Here is a 17615-nt window from a genome sequence, read left to right on the forward strand (position 1 = left end):
TTTATTAAGTAATTATACCCATTATAATATAAACCATGAAGTGACATCACCTTATCAGTGAACCCATCTCATATTGTTCACCTATAGATATTCAGTAGAGTGGAGCCCTACCTTGGATGGAGTCCAAGATGTGTCAAATTTATGCTGAATCACACTCTACAGATTGATAAGGAGGCCTTATTACATTGTACTTTTATGTAACATCAAATGTTAAAATTTCACAAAAGGCAAACTGAATCACCCACTACACTCCCCGTCTTGAGAAACCTCCACCCTTAGGCCCTGCCCTCTCTTAGGACCTTCATTTTAGGAAGGACTCCAATCATGTTTCACTCCGCTCACACCTGGACTCACTCTTTCAACTCATTCTCCTCTTTTTATCAGTGGCATTTCCCTCCGCTAAAGATACCCTTTGCCTCCTACTTTCCAGTTCCCTAATATGTGTTTTTCTATCCATAGAATGTAAACTCCCAGCTCCATATGGGCAGGGACTTCTCATTTGCTTGCGTTTGTACCCTTAGCATGGTGCCTGGTAAAAAAAAAAAAAGTGCTCAATAAACGCTTTATCTATCTATCCATGAGCATGCATCTATAATCATTGTTAAAGGTGCTATAAGAACTGAATAATTATATAGCTGGTCTTCATTCTGATTTGATTAAATCTCTGTGTTTTTCCTAGGAGTGTATGATTCCTTTTTACCAGTCCTCAAGTTTTAGATCACCCTTATTGGGTTCTCATATAGTGTAGAGCATTTGAGTGTCAAGCTCAAATAGAAATGGATCACTGATGACCACATAGAAAACTACAAATTAACATTGTCTATATTGTATTGTATTTTCTAATTTGTTTTGGTAAATATTTAGCATTTTATTAAACATTAGGGACAGCTAGGTAGTACAACAGATAGAGCAGCAGGCCTAGAGTCAAAAAGACTTGAGTTCAAATTTGGACTCAAACACATACTAGCTGTGTGACCCTTAACCTCAGTCTCCTCAGTTTGCCTCAATTTCTTCATCTGTAAAATGGAGATGATAATAATAACACCTACCTCCCAGAGTTACTGTGAGAATCAAATGAGATAATTGTAAAGTGCTTAGCACAGTGCCTGGCACATAGTAAGCACTATATAAATGTTAATTATTATCATTAGCTATTATTTCCCAATTATATTTCAATCTTGTTCAACACATCCAGTATAGAGAGTTTATCTAATCAGAATAAAGAATTTCCTATTTCCAAGGTACCTATTGAGAGTCAGTTGCTATAGTGAGTAGAGAACCAGAAAGACCTAGAAACCTAGGTTAGATCCTTCCTTAGACACTTCTTGGCCGCATGACTTTAGACAAGCTACTACACCACAGGTTCTATAAAAGTAGGTCATTAGACATAATGGTGTATAAGGTTCCTTCCAACTCTCAGCCTGAGATCTTATGATCCTATTTGTCAGGGCTGGTTCAACACCCTGCCCAAGCTCCTTTTATGGTCATAATGTGGAAGATTCCTTATGAAGAGAGCCAGAAACCCTTCAAGAGATCAGGTGTCTCCTTAAAGAGGAGACAGACTGTCCTGGCTGGGGTGACCTGTCTATGAGACCTTGAGTCACAGGAAGACTTTGTCAGTACAACTTGTCCTCCTCAATGAACTCCCGGTCATTGCTTCAACTGTAGTCCTGTATATGCTTAATCATACCTCCAGTTATCTGATCCAGACCCAGCTTGCTGGCCATGCATCTATTTATCTGCTCCTCTGGCTCCCACTTGGGTCATGTCCTCGAGTGAAGAACTTGGCTTATGTCATCAACTCACCAGAAACTGACCCATTTCTTTTCTCCATGCACATCTCCCAGATGTGACCTCCAATTTACCTGACCAAATTTCTGCCCAAACCCTACAGTTATTAGCCACAAAAACACCTACATTCCAGCCTCTTACATCTTGGACATATTTCTTATTTTAATATCATATACACATACATACACACACCCAACCATATGCAAACACATGTGCCCATGTGCACGCGCATATACATACATACCCACTGGCAGCCCAACCTTCTTTCCCATCTCTACACACATGTCCCAAAATTTCTGCCTGAGCCAACCCTGCTCTTTTTGGATACTTCTAATAAATAAGTGCCAACTTATCTAACATCACATATGGGTTTTAATAAGTCATTTGGCCACAATTGTTTACCATGTCAGGTTTATGCATTCTATAATTTCCTAGTAAGCTAACCCAGATTTAGAGATATACTGCCACGTTTCCTCATTCTTGGACACTGGAAAAACCCCATCGATATTCTTTTAAATTTAGCAAGTTCATCCAAAATGCATTCTAGTGGAAAGATACAAAAAACAATTACCATAGACAGAAATTCATAAACGGCTTACAGTTGAACTTAAATGAAGGGAGAAATTATTACAGTTAATTTCTTTTCCATCACCCTTGATTTCAGGGTTAAGAATTCCATTCAGTTCTGTATTCAGCAATAGCAGGTGGTGAAGACATTTCAACGTCTTTAAGATCGTATCTTTACATGCAAAGAGAAGTGGGAAACTGGACAGTTGTTTGGAAAATCAAGGCGCAAAATCACATTCATTCAAGATGTTCAGATGATTGAAACAAATGTATACAAGGTTTGAATTAGTTTGCCAATTTCCTCATTCTCTATGGACATTTAGAGACAGCCTCAGCCTCAGTAGTCAACTTTCATAGTTTCATCTGATCCAGACAGAGCTAAAAGGAAATTTAGAGATCATCTAGTCCAGTAGTTCTAAAAGGGGTGTGCTTAAGTTTTGGCAAATTGTATGAAGTTTAAACTTGCAATCACGCACACATACATACGTGTGAGTCTCCCATATGATGCCACAATTAAGAACAATCCTGGCCATGAACAAGAAACCTTGGAGAATCACAGATCTGGTCCAAACCTTCCTCCTCATCCAGAAACTGAAGCCCAGAGAAGGAAAGTTCAAGGTCACACAAGTAGTAAGCAGCAGACCTAAAAGTCAACCCTTACACCTCTTGCTCCAAAGGATGGGCTTTTTGTACTATGCCTCACTCACTAGCTCAGGTCAAAAGATCTTGATAGAGTTGATTATTAAAAGCTGTCTGGCACATCCCCAAAGAGGTTTGGAAACCAAGATGTGAAAAAGAATAAAACACATTATAATTAGGCACATATAGTTAGGATACAAACAGTGCCCGAATACAGTAGGTGATCGACAAATATTGAATGATATTATAGCAGTACCATGAAAAATAGCAAACCTTTATCAAGTAAATTTCAATTATCACTTGAAACCAAGGGAAGGGAAATAGAGAAAAATGTTTGTCTCATTTATCATTTCCTTCAGTTTTGAAGTAATAAGGATGTAAATTATTATTAATTATAAAGGTAAATAAACATTCATCTCATATACCTTAGAGAAGGGCATGATTTGATTTTTTTATTGTCTGGTCATTATGAAACACGTTCATTGTTATTTACATTTTTTCCAATTAGAATCAATAAGAAATTATTGAGTGCCAATAGACTATTTCTCTATACTTACCACTATTTCTCTATAATTATACTAATAACTGTGAGGAATACTTTGACACATCCATTATCCCACCATTATAGGTCTCTATCAGGGCATATTATAATCACTCCCCATCTCATCTGGTAGCATTTTGTCTGTATCTTTCCACAAATCCTCCATTGAGGATACACACAAGCTAGGAGTCTTCTTCTGATGCTTTTATTATGTCTTTAGTATGCCAGCGCAGCAGCAGTCTGCATATGTACATGATGGGTCCACTTCCTTCTCCATCTATATGTGTCCTTGGTGATAGGTTTATTTTTTTTTTGCACCACTTCTTATGCACAAGTTAGAGATGTGCTACAGCTTACTTACACACACAGTGTATCTTTCCACTGTTCTTTGGGTCACCAGACAATTTGAGTTTTCCTAGATCATAATGTTCTGTAATTTGCAGTCATATAGCATCACTGAGAGAATATCTGTGTTTAAAATATAGGCTTTTGTGGCAACGACCACCTTAGAATAGTCAAAATCCTTGCACGATTTCCCACATGTGATCCAAATACTCCTCTTGTTATTCAATTCTGATACCAGTTTTTATCCATTTACCCAAGACATATGTTCTGAAGGACTGAGTGAACTGCCTGATCCAACCACACACTGAAATCTGGACAGTGTGTGGTCTTTTGTCTCCTTTGTCTTTCCGTTAAAAATTAGATAGATATCATCTGAATGAATCCAGATTTCTTTGAGAAGTCTTTCCTGTGTCGTGGGGCAGAAATGTCACCTGAAGATGACAAGAGCACTCAAACAATTTCATTATCTTAAGGGAATCTTGTTTGACTTCAGACCAGAATGTCTTGCACAGCACGGATAAGTCCTAAACATGTCTACCTAGTTTATGCCCTATTTCATGCTTGTTGATGCTCAGAGATTACTGAACAAATTTATCTCCATGATCACAACTGTTATAGAATTGTGAGTTATTTTAATATATGTGTATGGAAGACTCCTTGATTAAGAAGCATTTGAAAATTGCATTTCGCCCTCCTACATCAAATGTCCTTCTGAAATCAACAAAGAGACGTAGCAGGAGCTCACATTTCTCTGCATCTCTCATTCACAGAGGTGAACCGTTACAGAAAAATAATCTGTGGAAACCTACCTGTTTCCTACTCACATTTTCATAAAGGACGCTGTTAATACAGGCATAAAATATTCACATAAAGATTTTATAGAGATAAAGAAAGTAAGCCTATGAGTTAGCAGTTGCTAATGCCTTTTTCTGGAGCTCTTTTGCCATTTGAGTTAGTCTATTTTTTAAGGTGTTGTTTTCTTCAGTGTATTTTTCAGTATTTTGGGGGTCTCCTTTAGCAAGTCATTGACTTGTTTTTCATGGTTTTCTCGCATCCTTCTCATTTCTCTTCCCAATTTTTCCTCTACTTCTCTAACTTGCTTTTCCAAATCCTTTTTGAGCTCTTCCATGGCCTGGGACCAGTTCATGTTTTTCTTGGAGGCTTTTGGTGTAGGCTCTTGCACTTTGTTGACTTCTTTAGGCTGTATGTTTTGGTCTTCTTTGTCACCAGAGAAAGAATCCAAAGTCTGAGACTGAATCTGGGTGTGTTTTCCCTGCCTGGCCATATTCCCAACCAACTAACTTGACCCTTGAGTTTTTCAGCGGGGTATGACTGCTTGTAGACTAAAGAGTTCTATGTTCCACGTTTGGGGGGGATGTGCCAGCTCTGCCACACCAGCACTGCTCCTTCCGCAAGAACCCCCAACCTGGACTGGGCTTAGATCTTCAGCAGGCTGTTGCGCTCCTTCTCTGATCCGCCACTTAATTCCTCCCACCAGGTGGGCCTGGGGCCAGAAGCAACTGCAGCTGTAGCTGCCCCACCTCCGCTGCCCCTGGGGCTGGAAGCCAAACCTCGAACTCCTTCCACTCCCGCAGCTTTTCCCACTAACCTTCTTCGCTGTCTTTGGTGTTTGTGGGTTGAGAAGTCTGGTAACTGCAACACCTCACTGATTCAGGGTGCTAGGGCCCGCTCCGCCTGGCTCCTGGTCTGGTTGGTCCGCGCAGCTCACGCTGGGCTCGGCTGGGCTTAGCTTCCCACAGCTCCCCTCTGCTCCCAGCTCCGTGTGGGATAGACCTCACCCAGAGACCATCAAGACTGTCCTGGGCTGGAGCCCTGCTTCCCTCTGCTGTTTTGTGGGTTCTGCAGTTCTAGAATTGGTTCAGAGCCATTTTTTATAGGTTTTTGGAGGGACTCGACAGGGAGGTCATGCTAGTCCCTGCTTTCCAGCTGCCATCTTGGCTCCGCCCCCCTGCTAATGCCTTTTTTTGGTAAAAAGACTATGTTTCCCAATCTTTTAGAATGTTCCCCTCCTTTAACTATCTTGAAAATCTATCCCTGAGTGCCTTTAAATTGTGTTTTCTCCAACAGAGATATTTTTAATGCATGTATTTGGTCAGCTTCAGCTGTTCCTTCCCATTTCATCTTATTTAGTGACATTGCCATCAAGTGCTGAAGGGATGGAGTCCAAATGTAGTAGTTCCACTATTGTTAGTGATGGAAATAAATTGCTATTTAAATTATGGCAGATCTGTTCATATATATTTGTGATCCTAATTCTATTTTCATCTGTAAATGTTTTGAGGATTTTCTGACTTAAGAGCATCTCCCATCATTCTCTCTGCAGACTCAAGCTCTCAGCTGCTTTTTAATGCTATCTCCTTCAAGCTCATTCATAGATCTTGTTATTTAGAATTGAAAGGAACCCTATAGGTCCAACTCCCTCATTTTATAGATGAGGAGATTGCACAGAGTCATATAGGTAGTAAGGAATAGGGCATTACCCAGGTCCTCTGACTCCAAATCCAGCATTCTATCCCCTACATCATAGCTATTTTAACTACATTTTGCAAAATAAACCTAAACCCTATACTATTATCTTTGGCTGCCATGTCATATCACTTTGCAAAGAGATCATATATTGGCTGAAATATTTTCTAGGCTCTCTTGGTTTCCTTGTAATGACTGTTTTGTATCAATTAAGCTTCAGTAAGAAATGGTCATCATCAGAGTCAGTCCTCCTATTTGCCATTTTTTCAGGGTTAATATCTTGTTTAAACAGTATGGATAGTTAGTGTCTGTTGGAGCAATCATAGAGGGCTTCAAAAAAGAAGCAAGACTGAGATAGAGTTTGCAGGATTAATAGGCTTTGTGTAAGCAGACAGGAAATAGGAGAGAATTCTATAATTTCATCGGGAAAATAGTAGTCTGAAAAATCTCTAATTCCTAAGAATTTATCCAAGTAGATTGACAAAGCTGAAAGAATGCATAGAGATCGCCTAGTCTTATCCCCTCATTTTATAGCTGAAAAAAACTGAGGAGCATATAGGGAAAGTGACTTGGTAAAACAGTAAGACAATAACAACAGTGTAGATGATAATTGTCAAAATGCCTATGTAGTTCTATATCACAAAGTATATGAGACTCTCCACATAGAAGGTAGGAGAAGCAAAGCATTCACTCAGACACCAGAAAGCCATATCCCATAACCAAATGTTCAGCTCCCACAGCCAGTCAGCCCACTTTATCATAACAGCAAGGAACTCAAAACACCATATATCAGCCTGGAGCCTCGCCATCACAAAACCTCTCTGACCCCTTGCTGGGTCTTCCCAAAAACAAACTCACAGTACAACTAAGTCATCCAGTTCAGTTCTAACAATCATGACATTAGCAGACATTTGTAGCCATAACATTTCTCTCTCTCTCTCTCTCTCTCTCTCTCTCTCTCTCTCTCTCTCTCAGCATTTCCTGTGACATAACTTCCTTTTCCTGTCAGGAAGCTCCTCCTACCATGTAACTTAGGTTTCCTGTGATGTAAGCAGGTCACAGGGCCTATTAATGGGTGGGAAAGATCTTCAAATCTAATTGCTACTACACTTGGCCCAGGCTATATTGAGTTAGGAACAGATCAGACCCCAGTTCTCCTAATTTCTCCATTCAGAGTTTGTTGTACTATGTCACTCTGCCTCCCATACTAGGTCTTGTATTCTTTTGCAGGGGCTTTTAAGCAGGGGTCTGTGAATCTGGGGGTTTTTATATCTTGTTCACAGTATTTCAATGAAATGTTTTCCTTCATAATCCTATGGATTTATTTCATGCATTTAAAAACATTATTCTGAGAAGGATTGCATAGGCTTCACCAGACTCCCAAAGGGGGTCCATGACATACAAAAAAAGATGAAGAAAACTCTGTTTTACAGAAAATGTACATGGAGACCCTAACTCAGAGGAGTCACCCCATTCATTAAAATTAGCAACATCACCTAAATGAACACATCAGATTTTTTATCAAATGTTGTTGTTTGGTCATTTTCATTTGTGTTCAACTCTTCATGGACCTATTTGGAGTTTTCTTGGCAAAGACACTGGAATAGTTTGCCATTTCCTTCTCTAGCTCATTTTACATATGAGGAAACTAAGGCAAACAGGCTTAAGTGACTTGCCCAAGGGTCTCACAACTATTTAGTATCTGAGGCCAGATTTGAACTCAGAAAGAAGTCTTCCTAACTCTAGGCCAGATGTGCCTTCCATCGTGCTACCAAGCTGCCCCTTACTGACAAATAACAATTTGTTAGTAGCAGTTAACAGTCTTTTTAAGTTTGTCCATCATTCTTTATATCTGAAGCCAACAGATACTTGTATTGCTGGTATATAAGGAAAACTCTACAAAAATTGATGAAAGAGAAAAAGCACTGGGACAATCCTATAGAAATAAGGAAAGCAGATCACTTAAAGAACTTGAATCTGTTTCATTTTTTCTCAACAAAATGGGTTTCCTTAACATTTTATTTCCTTGGCCAATTCCTTCTGCTTTGCTATTTATCTTCATTGTGCAGTCTTGGTTCCTTTGATTTGGCTATGTTCTCACTTTGAAATGTTGGCAGGACTTTTCTTCTTTCAGTATTGGTTTAACGTTTATGTTTTTTCATTTGCAATTTGTGGTTGGGGAACAGTCTGCTTTTTGTTACAGGTTATTTAATGTTTTCCAATATAATATTACTTCTTGCACTCCAGTGGGATCCTTTACAAAACATTTAATGTAATTTGTGACTTTGAAGAGCACTACATTTAGTCTGAACAAAAGGGAGTTCTTTCATGGAGCCTGAGATGGTTTATAATTGGTTAACAACTAACTTGCCTTGGTTTGGGAGCTGTCAAAGACTTTAAGGAACTCCAAGACTTCTGCCTTTTATTACTTACATGATGAAAATGATTTTTTATTCAAATCTCAGATTGTAAAATCCGAGGCACTGTAGGCAGGCACTGTACTGATTCATTCAAATCACTAATATTTGTTGAGCACTTACGTACTATCAGGCAATGTGCCATAATGCCTAAAGCCCTGGATTTGTCAAGAAAAGACCTGGGTCCAAATCCCATAGAAACTTACTAGCTGTATGATCCTGGGAATAGTACCTATGGCATGTTGTGAGGCTCAAATGAGATAATGTATGTAAAACACTTTGTAATCCTGAAAGTGCTATGTAGATGTGAACTATTACTATAAAGCCTAGAGCTAAATACTGAGATTGATATAAAAGATGCTTTCCAGTTTAGCATCTAATTGGAGGAATGAAGCGTATACATGCTCACTTAAGTAATGATACAAGATAGTACATGAGTGATATAGACAATAAGTGAAATCTCCCTTCTCCACTGCAAAAGAAATACCTCCTTCTTGACGAAAATGAAACAACATCCTGGGGATGAAGGAGTGAAGAATCATGACAAAACCAAATTTCTATGATACTCTGAAACACCCATTCCTACAGTTGAACTGTAGTTATTTAGTTCATTCAGATAAATGCTTTTGAATGATGTGGGAAAATGACCCTTCTCATCCTGGTGGTAGGGATTATCTGTTATTAATTACTGGATTATAAAGTAGTTTCCTATTATAAACCAGTAATGAATGGGGATCTGGAAAACCTAGGAGGAGGGGACGGATGGGGGCAAGGCAGCTGAAAGATGTTATCTGAGAGAGTTTGTGGGAAATCGATGGACCTGTGAGGATCTTAGTTCCATCTATAAGCTAAAAGCTTGATGGCCCCAAAACAGGAATTAACTGAGAGGTACAGAAGGAGACAACTGCCACTCCAGGATTTGAAAAGGAAGAAAAACCAAGTCTCTGTTGAAAATTCTTGCAGGGAGAAGACAGAACTTTCTGTGGCTTTGAAGAATGCAATTGCCCTGAACAAAAGGGAGCTTACAACAATGACAGTAACTGTCACCAAGGCAAAGGGAGCTCATGGCCCTTAGAGACAGTTGTTTATATATATATATATATATATATATATATATATATATATATATATATATATATATATATATATATATATATATATATATATATATACATATATATATGCATATTTCATATAGGATTATACTGTTTCATTTTTATCTTTTGGTCCCCTAGTGCTTAGATCACAGTAGGCAATTAATAAATGCTTGGTAATTGATTGATTGAAATGGGACTAGATTATAAAATGTGGCAATTGGTAGAGAAGCAAAACTTCACCTAAAAGGGAAACCCAGATGTAACAACCAGTTAGTGAATTTTTTTCAAACAAACCAATTATTAGGACCAAGAGGAACAGGTCAAGGGTGAGACAGGATTTTCAAAGAACAGAGGACATCAAAACCTCCAGGTGGGTGAGGGTAGTCATTGATAAATCAGTGCAGGTAGACCCAGATTCCATGGGAAGGATCTTGGGCAGGGGTTGGAGTGGTGTTGGAAATATCCTACCAAGCTAGGAAAAGTTCAGTTACAGATCCCACAATGGACTATGTCTGTCTTTTGAGGACTATCTTAACCACATCAGAGAGGCCCATTTGGTATAACTAAGAGAGCAATGAAGTTATTAGAAGTAATTAGTAATTAGAAGTAATTAGAAGACCTGATTTCTCATTTGAATTGATAATTTATGAAATTATAAAATAGGACCTGCACTCTGGGTTTTGGGGTACTGTCCAAGAAAGACCATGATGGCAGCAGGGAGTAATGCTACAATCACACTTCCATAAGGCACAGAGGGTATAGAGTAAAACAACACAGAAAGTATAGAGACAAGGGGCAAAGGAGGAAGACAGCATGAAGTGAGGGGATGGGATGTTGAAGGAAGGCAGGCAGTGGTAAAGAATAGGGTGTGGAGAGGAAGAGTCAGAGGGTGTTACTCACAGAACCATGGATTAGAGTTGGGAGTACTCAGTCACATGACCTGATGGAGATGGAAGAATGCTGGGGGTGGGAGGAGCTGGAGTTTGAGGTCTCATTTTATAGGGTTGGTGGGGAGTAGACTAATTCTTATCTGTACTACCTCGGGGTTAGTTCACTAATATCCAAATCATCTCAAAGTTGTCAGTAAAAATTTAAAGTTATTATGTCCGCGTCATCTCAAAATTATCAGCACCGTTTGGCAATCTGTTGGCTTTACTTCTAATGTCTGGAACTTGTCTGGGATTTACATATCATAGAACCAAAAGATCCTGACAGCAAAGCCTAGATGGCTTCCCCTGATTCACCGTGTATGACTAGGATGTGATTTTTGGTTAATATATAATATAATTTATAAATTATTCCCCTTTCATCTTCAGGACAGTTTGTCTATGATTTCTAGGTTCCCCTTTGCAATCTTACTTCCTGCTAGTGTCACTTTATACTGGCTACTTATAAACTTACTATACTAACTGGGGAGAGGGAGCAGGGAGAGGGAAAGTGAAGGAAGGGAGGAAGGGGATCACCAGAACAAGATACAATTTGAACACAACATTCTAACTTGGATCTCTAATAGTTATCCCCTTTGAGTAGACAGATGGTCTCTATATTAGACAATTCTGCTTCTTTAAAAAAAAAAAAAAAGGAAAGGGACTTGCGAGAGGGGGGTTATTTGCCAAGAAGTGATTGTCATGTCAAAACCAAATATTTCAATTTGTAAATGCCATAGGGAAACTTGATTGAGCCTGTTTAAATGAAAAAATAGAAATAATTTATTTTAGCAATATCCAAATATATTTGTCAGCAATGAAAATAATGTCTTTTTAAAAACAACTAATTTTTAAGCAGATTGAACACTACCTTGTTTACATTAACAGTTTGGATAACAACCCCTTTCTTCATATTGAGATGAACTCTATACCCTTATTGAGTTATGAAAGGTAAATTTTGAGTAGAGCCGACTGGCATCACCACTAATCAAATCTAAATTAATGAAGTTTTACTATAAACTGTACCACAAACTATATTCATTTTTCCTAGATGATATATGACTAATGACTTCAAATTTTCCATGCCATTTTATCTTTGGAGAGTGAAAACCAAAAAAATTTCCTCAAATACCAGAAACTTCAAATAACTATGTAACTGTCCATTCATATAGTTTATACTTCTTTAGTTAAAGAGGTTCAGTGGCTTGTATTTGAAGGGAAAAAAATTGTTGTTGTTGGTAGTGGTCCTTTCTTCTCAAAGAGGATCAATGACATCATGAGGATGCTAACTTAACTTGCACATGAATTGGATTTAAGTGAGGCAGAGCTCATTTTAAAAAGTCATTTTTTTTAAAAGACCTCACTTTAAAAAAAGTCATCAGCAACACTCTCCTCCAGAGTCATTGGAATCCAGGAACAAGACAAAAGTCAAGATGACTGGCAATGGCCCAGGAGGCCTAAGGGAAAATAATCCTTTATTTTAAATGCATGTTATTGTTATTTAGCTTTCTATTGTATGTATTTTATTTATTTTTAATAAATGCATATTTTTCATCCTTATGTTACATGTATGCATATTGTTTATTTTTAATAAGTGTATGTTTATCATATTTTTTATTGCAAACATGTTATTTGTGTTGCTTTTATTTCCCAAGCTCTTTCAAGACTGAACCTTCCCTTGTGACAAAGAAAATTAAATTAGAAAAAAATTTAAAACAGAAATCTCTGGCAGTGTTCTTAATATTCTGTCCTTCTAGCATTCACCTCTCTGCCATGAGAGGAGATATGTTGCATTATCTGTTCTCCAGACTCTTGGCTGATTATTTAAGTCCTCTGATTTCTACTTCTTTTTAATGTTTTTTGTCATTTACGTTGTTATAGTCACTGTATATATTGTTCTCTTGGTTTTGGTTATTTTGCTTTGCATCAGTTCATGCAAATCTTCCCACATCTCCAGTCCAACATATTCATGAGCCATAATTGTTGGGTTTTTTTCTTTCCTTCCCCAACCTATGGGACCCCACTTTATCTCCAGTTCTTTAGCATTTCAAAGGTGATGCTTTAATTTTTTTTTGAGTAGCTGTTGAGCTTCTGTTTCTGTCTTTGACTTCTTCAAGGTATATCTGCGTGGAACTGAGGTGAATGAGTAAAAGTATATGACCAATCTAGTCAGAGAAAAATTCGTATGTTATTAAGAGTTAGACTACATTTTAATTTGGTTTAAATGTCTGAAGTAGATAATATTTTCAAATATAGACCATTATTTTAAAAGAACAAGCTTTTTTTAGAAGTGGGGAAAAACTAAATTAAAGGAAGATTGCTCAAAGGCATTTGTAGGTTGGTGGTACAATTGCTGTAATAACAACCAAAAAAATTTAACATAACTTGATTTTGTAACATACTTTCAAGCCTGCAGGACATTTTCCCATTGATTTTCTCATTCCAGATCTGTTCAATACCATTTCCTGGAAGGAAGAATTTGGGGGAATTAATTTAGAACCTTTCAAAGATACAGGTTCTATACAAATCTCTCCCCAAGATGACAACATTGGGAAAGAACTCTAATTCCTGAAGATATCCAGAATCACTTTAAAAATAAACATAGATAATCCTAACACTGTCACACCTTAAAATATGACACTGAAATTTGAAAAGCAAATGCATTATGAGTGATAATGGCTAAAATTTAAACATACAGAATTCTTTATAAATTTGAAGAGTTAAAGTATAGTGGAATTAGTTTAAATCTGTTCAAAGAAAAATGATCTTCCTTTTGACTTGTTGTCCATCTTCTCCTCAACAATCAAGTATGGATTTACTGTTGTGAAAAATTCTTGATAGCCTTGGGATGGAATAATTTATTTAATTTAGTTTTAATCCCTCTTCCTCCAATTCTTTTATTAGATTGGCAAGAAAGAAGCATGCCAAATATTAGACTATTATAATCAATTAAATAAAGTTCAAGAAACAAGTTCAGTTCCTGCTAATGTAGACAGTTATAGGATAGGAACCAGGAATTTTTAAAAAATCAAAAATGACAAAGGCAGGGAATGAAAATAATAGTAGTAACAACACCTAGGATTTACATGGCATTTTAAGGTTCGCAAAGCACTTTACAGATTTTATCTCACTTTATCTTTATAACAACTCTGGAAGGTAGGTGTTATTATTACCTCTATTTTACAGATGAAGAAACTGAGTCAGGCAAAGATTAAGTGGCTTGCCCAGATTCACATAGCTATTGAATATCTGAGGCAGGATTTGAACTCAGGTCTTCCTGACTCTGGGCACAGCATTCTATCTGCTGTATCACCTAGCTGCCTAATATGGATGATAAGACTCTAACAAAAAAGTTATAAATAAGGTTTACTGTTTGAGAGCAAAGAAAAGATCCAGAAAAATGAAGTAAGAAATTTGAGGGAGAGACCACTTTTAGTGGGGATGGGGGCAGGCAACTGAAGAGATCAGCTGAGGCTTCTTAGGAGATCAGATCAGAACTGAGTCTTCAAGACAGAGAGGAATTATGTTTCAGACATGGTGGAACGGCTTGCAGAAATGGATAGAGACGAGAGTGGGCAGTATGAGTCTGGTTTGAACTGAATAGAAATTAGATTGAAGACAAAATGATTTGGGTAATAAAGCTTGAAAAAGATTAATTCCCCCAACAAAGAAAGCTAATGAACTTTATTCAATGGAGATATACATGTTGAAATGCTGCATAGTTTTAACATGAAATCAGTAAGTAAATAGTATTTAATAACATGATGTATAATAATGTATATAATAAACATCTATATATGTTGTATGTTTATAAAGTAACAGTAACATAAAGATAAATGCTTGTTGTTGACTAACATTTCCAAGTGGCTACCATTTCATCATTCTTCTAGATCCTCTAAGTATACCAATATATATATAGGATCTATCTAGACTTAGCAGTACTTGGAATAGGCAATCTGAGTTCTCCCTTGAGCAGGCAAATTAATGTCACCATAATCCTTCAAGATGCTCACCTCATGCTCCCCATAGGACTAGCTCAGATACAGGAACTCAAGAGTCAGAACTGAGGTTTACTCACAGTAGGGGAAATGGCAAACCACTCTAGTATCTTTGCCAAGAAAACCCCAAATGGGAACACAAAGAATCAGACACGAGTGAAACAATTGAACAACAAAAACATAGTAGAGGATCCAGTGTGAGCTGGAAAACAAGTTGGTTGGTGGTTCCTCTAGTAGCCCTACAAAGCTACCATTATGCTTGCTTCTCTTTTATATATCTCCATATCTCTCCCACCCGGTCTTTGACCACCACTCCCTGAGATTATTTCCTCCAGTTCCTTACTTCCTTTCTTATTCCCTCAGGCCAAGAGCTATGATAGAGACTGAAGGCTGAAATGCCCAAATTCCACATTCAAAAAATCAAGGATGTCATGGGGGAGATGGAAAAGGGATTGGGGAGGAAGCTTATAGAGAAATCCCCTCATACTCATGCATTGTCCCAAGAACCAGGACGACGGAAATCCAACTCCAAAATGTTCCAGGGTCACTTTGTTGACAACAGCTGTACCAACTCAAGTTTATTGAAGTTTCATACCTTCAGCAAGGGCTACGTGCATACCCACTGCAGTGGCTGTATTTATTCTTGGAGCTGCTTGAGTTTCTAACCTTAAGTAAACCCACTCCATAATCTACAGGGCCTATGACAAATACATGGTAACTGACCTTACAACAGAGTATCTGCTTGATTTATTGCATCTTAGGAAATGTAAGCCCCCTCACATCATGGAAATTAGGGATGGAATGTAAAAAAAAAAAGAACAACAAAATGAAATCAGGAAAAGAAAAGGGGTGGGGGGGAAGACCCAAGTCCAGCTCAAACAAACTTTCTAATAAAAAATGCAAACCAGATGCAGCAAAAGATGACTGATAATTATGGATGAGAAATGACAAATGTTTTCTATTGAATTACTCCAGTGTGTGTTATTGTTTCTCTAGGAGGGAAAAAATTTACGTATGAATACTATCTTATTAACAAAATTGTATTAATGCAGAGTTGATGATGTAGCCCAATATACAGCCCAATCCCAAATTGTCTTCTTCACCACTGGCTTCTCTTTTTTCAGATCCTCCTCCTTATAAGCCCCCCTTCTTCTGATCACAGAGGTCACTAAATCTAGGATTAAAAAAAAATATGGAGGAGTGTATCACTCAATAGTCTGTCCTTTGTATACACAAAAATGATGTCCTTGGTGCACTATCAGTAGGACATGAACTCTGAGTTGTTTTCCCAGCCCTAATGATGGATGTTCGTGAGTTGTCCAAACTCTCTTGCTCAATTGATCTTATGACCAAGAACATGCATTTGGGAGGTACCTGGTCTGAGTCAGGGGTTTGGCCTATGGTCTGCTGCCTGAAATTGAGCTGACACATGTTTCAAAACCAAGATTAAATCCCATCTCCCTCTCCCAGTTTAATGAAGCCCTCTATGAAAATTCTAGTATTTATTGACATTCCTGTTAAATATGAATACCAAATAGTACACCTCTCATATATGTTGCCTTCTCTTCACTCACACTGCAATATTCTTATAATTGGTCTACCTGCCTTGTCTCTCTCTACTCCAGTCCACCCTCCAATCAAGTGCCAAAGGGATCTTCCTAAAACATAAGTCTGACCATATCATTCCTGTACTCAGTAAACTCCAGTGGCTTTCTATTGCCTCCTGAATCAAATATAAAATCCTCTGTTTGGTTTTTAAAATGTTTTACCACCTGGCTGAGGGGTGGGGAAACTGTAGCCTCAAGGTCACATGTGATCCTCTAGGTCCTCAAGTGCAGCCCCTTGACTTGGATTCTGACAAAAGGCTGCACTTGAGGATCTAGAAGGTCACATGCGGCCTTGAGGCCAAAGGCTCCCCACCCCCAATCTGGCCCCTTCCTACTTTAACAACCTTCTTACACTTTATTCACCTCCACGTAGTCTGCAATCCATTAACAATGGCCTTTTTGTCATTTCTTGTACATGAGATTCCATCTCCAGTGCCTTTTCACTGGTTTTCACCCATGCTTAGAATGCTCTCCTTCTTTGTCTCAGTGTCCTGGCTTCTCTGCCTTCCTTTAAGACTCAGCTCAGATACTATCTACTGCAAGAGGTCTTAACTGGTCTCCCTACCTAAGGATAATGCCTTCCTTCTGAGACTACTCCCATTTACATTATCTATACTTTGTGTATACATGGTTGTTTGCATGCTTTTCTCCACCCTTAGATTGTGAGCTCCTTGAGGGTAGGGACCATCTTTTTCCTTTTATTTGAATCCCCAGCACTTAGCACACAACAGCACACTTAACCTGGAATAAAGTAAGGGCTTAATAAATGCCTGCTACATTGATGATGATAGTGCAATATATTCATTAGAGGTCTTTGGTGTTTTATAATTCAACTCAAAAAGCATTTATAAAGCACTTAGGCGCCACGCATTGCTCAAGCATCTTAGGTGCTAAGGATGCAATGCCACAAACAAAAGAGCCCCTCTCATTACGGCTCTTACATTCTCCTAGTCAGATACATCATGTACATAAATACATAAAGTCTAAGGAAAATTGTGGTGATAGAAATCACGAAACTTGAAGGTTCCCCAATGAAGACAGTACACCCAAATAGAGCCTTGAAGGAAGACAAAGATTCTTAGAGGCAGCAATGAGGAGAGACAACATTCCAGGTATGTGGAATTTTTTTTTTGCTAATGCACTAAGGTAGGAGATGAAATGTTGAGTCTGGGAGATGAATGGTAGTCCAATTTGCCTGAA

The sequence above is a fragment of the Trichosurus vulpecula genome, chromosome 7, assembly GCF_011100635.1.
Source record: "Trichosurus vulpecula isolate mTriVul1 chromosome 7, mTriVul1.pri, whole genome shotgun sequence".
NCBI classification, from domain to species: Eukaryota; Metazoa; Chordata; class Mammalia; order Diprotodontia; family Phalangeridae; genus Trichosurus; species Trichosurus vulpecula.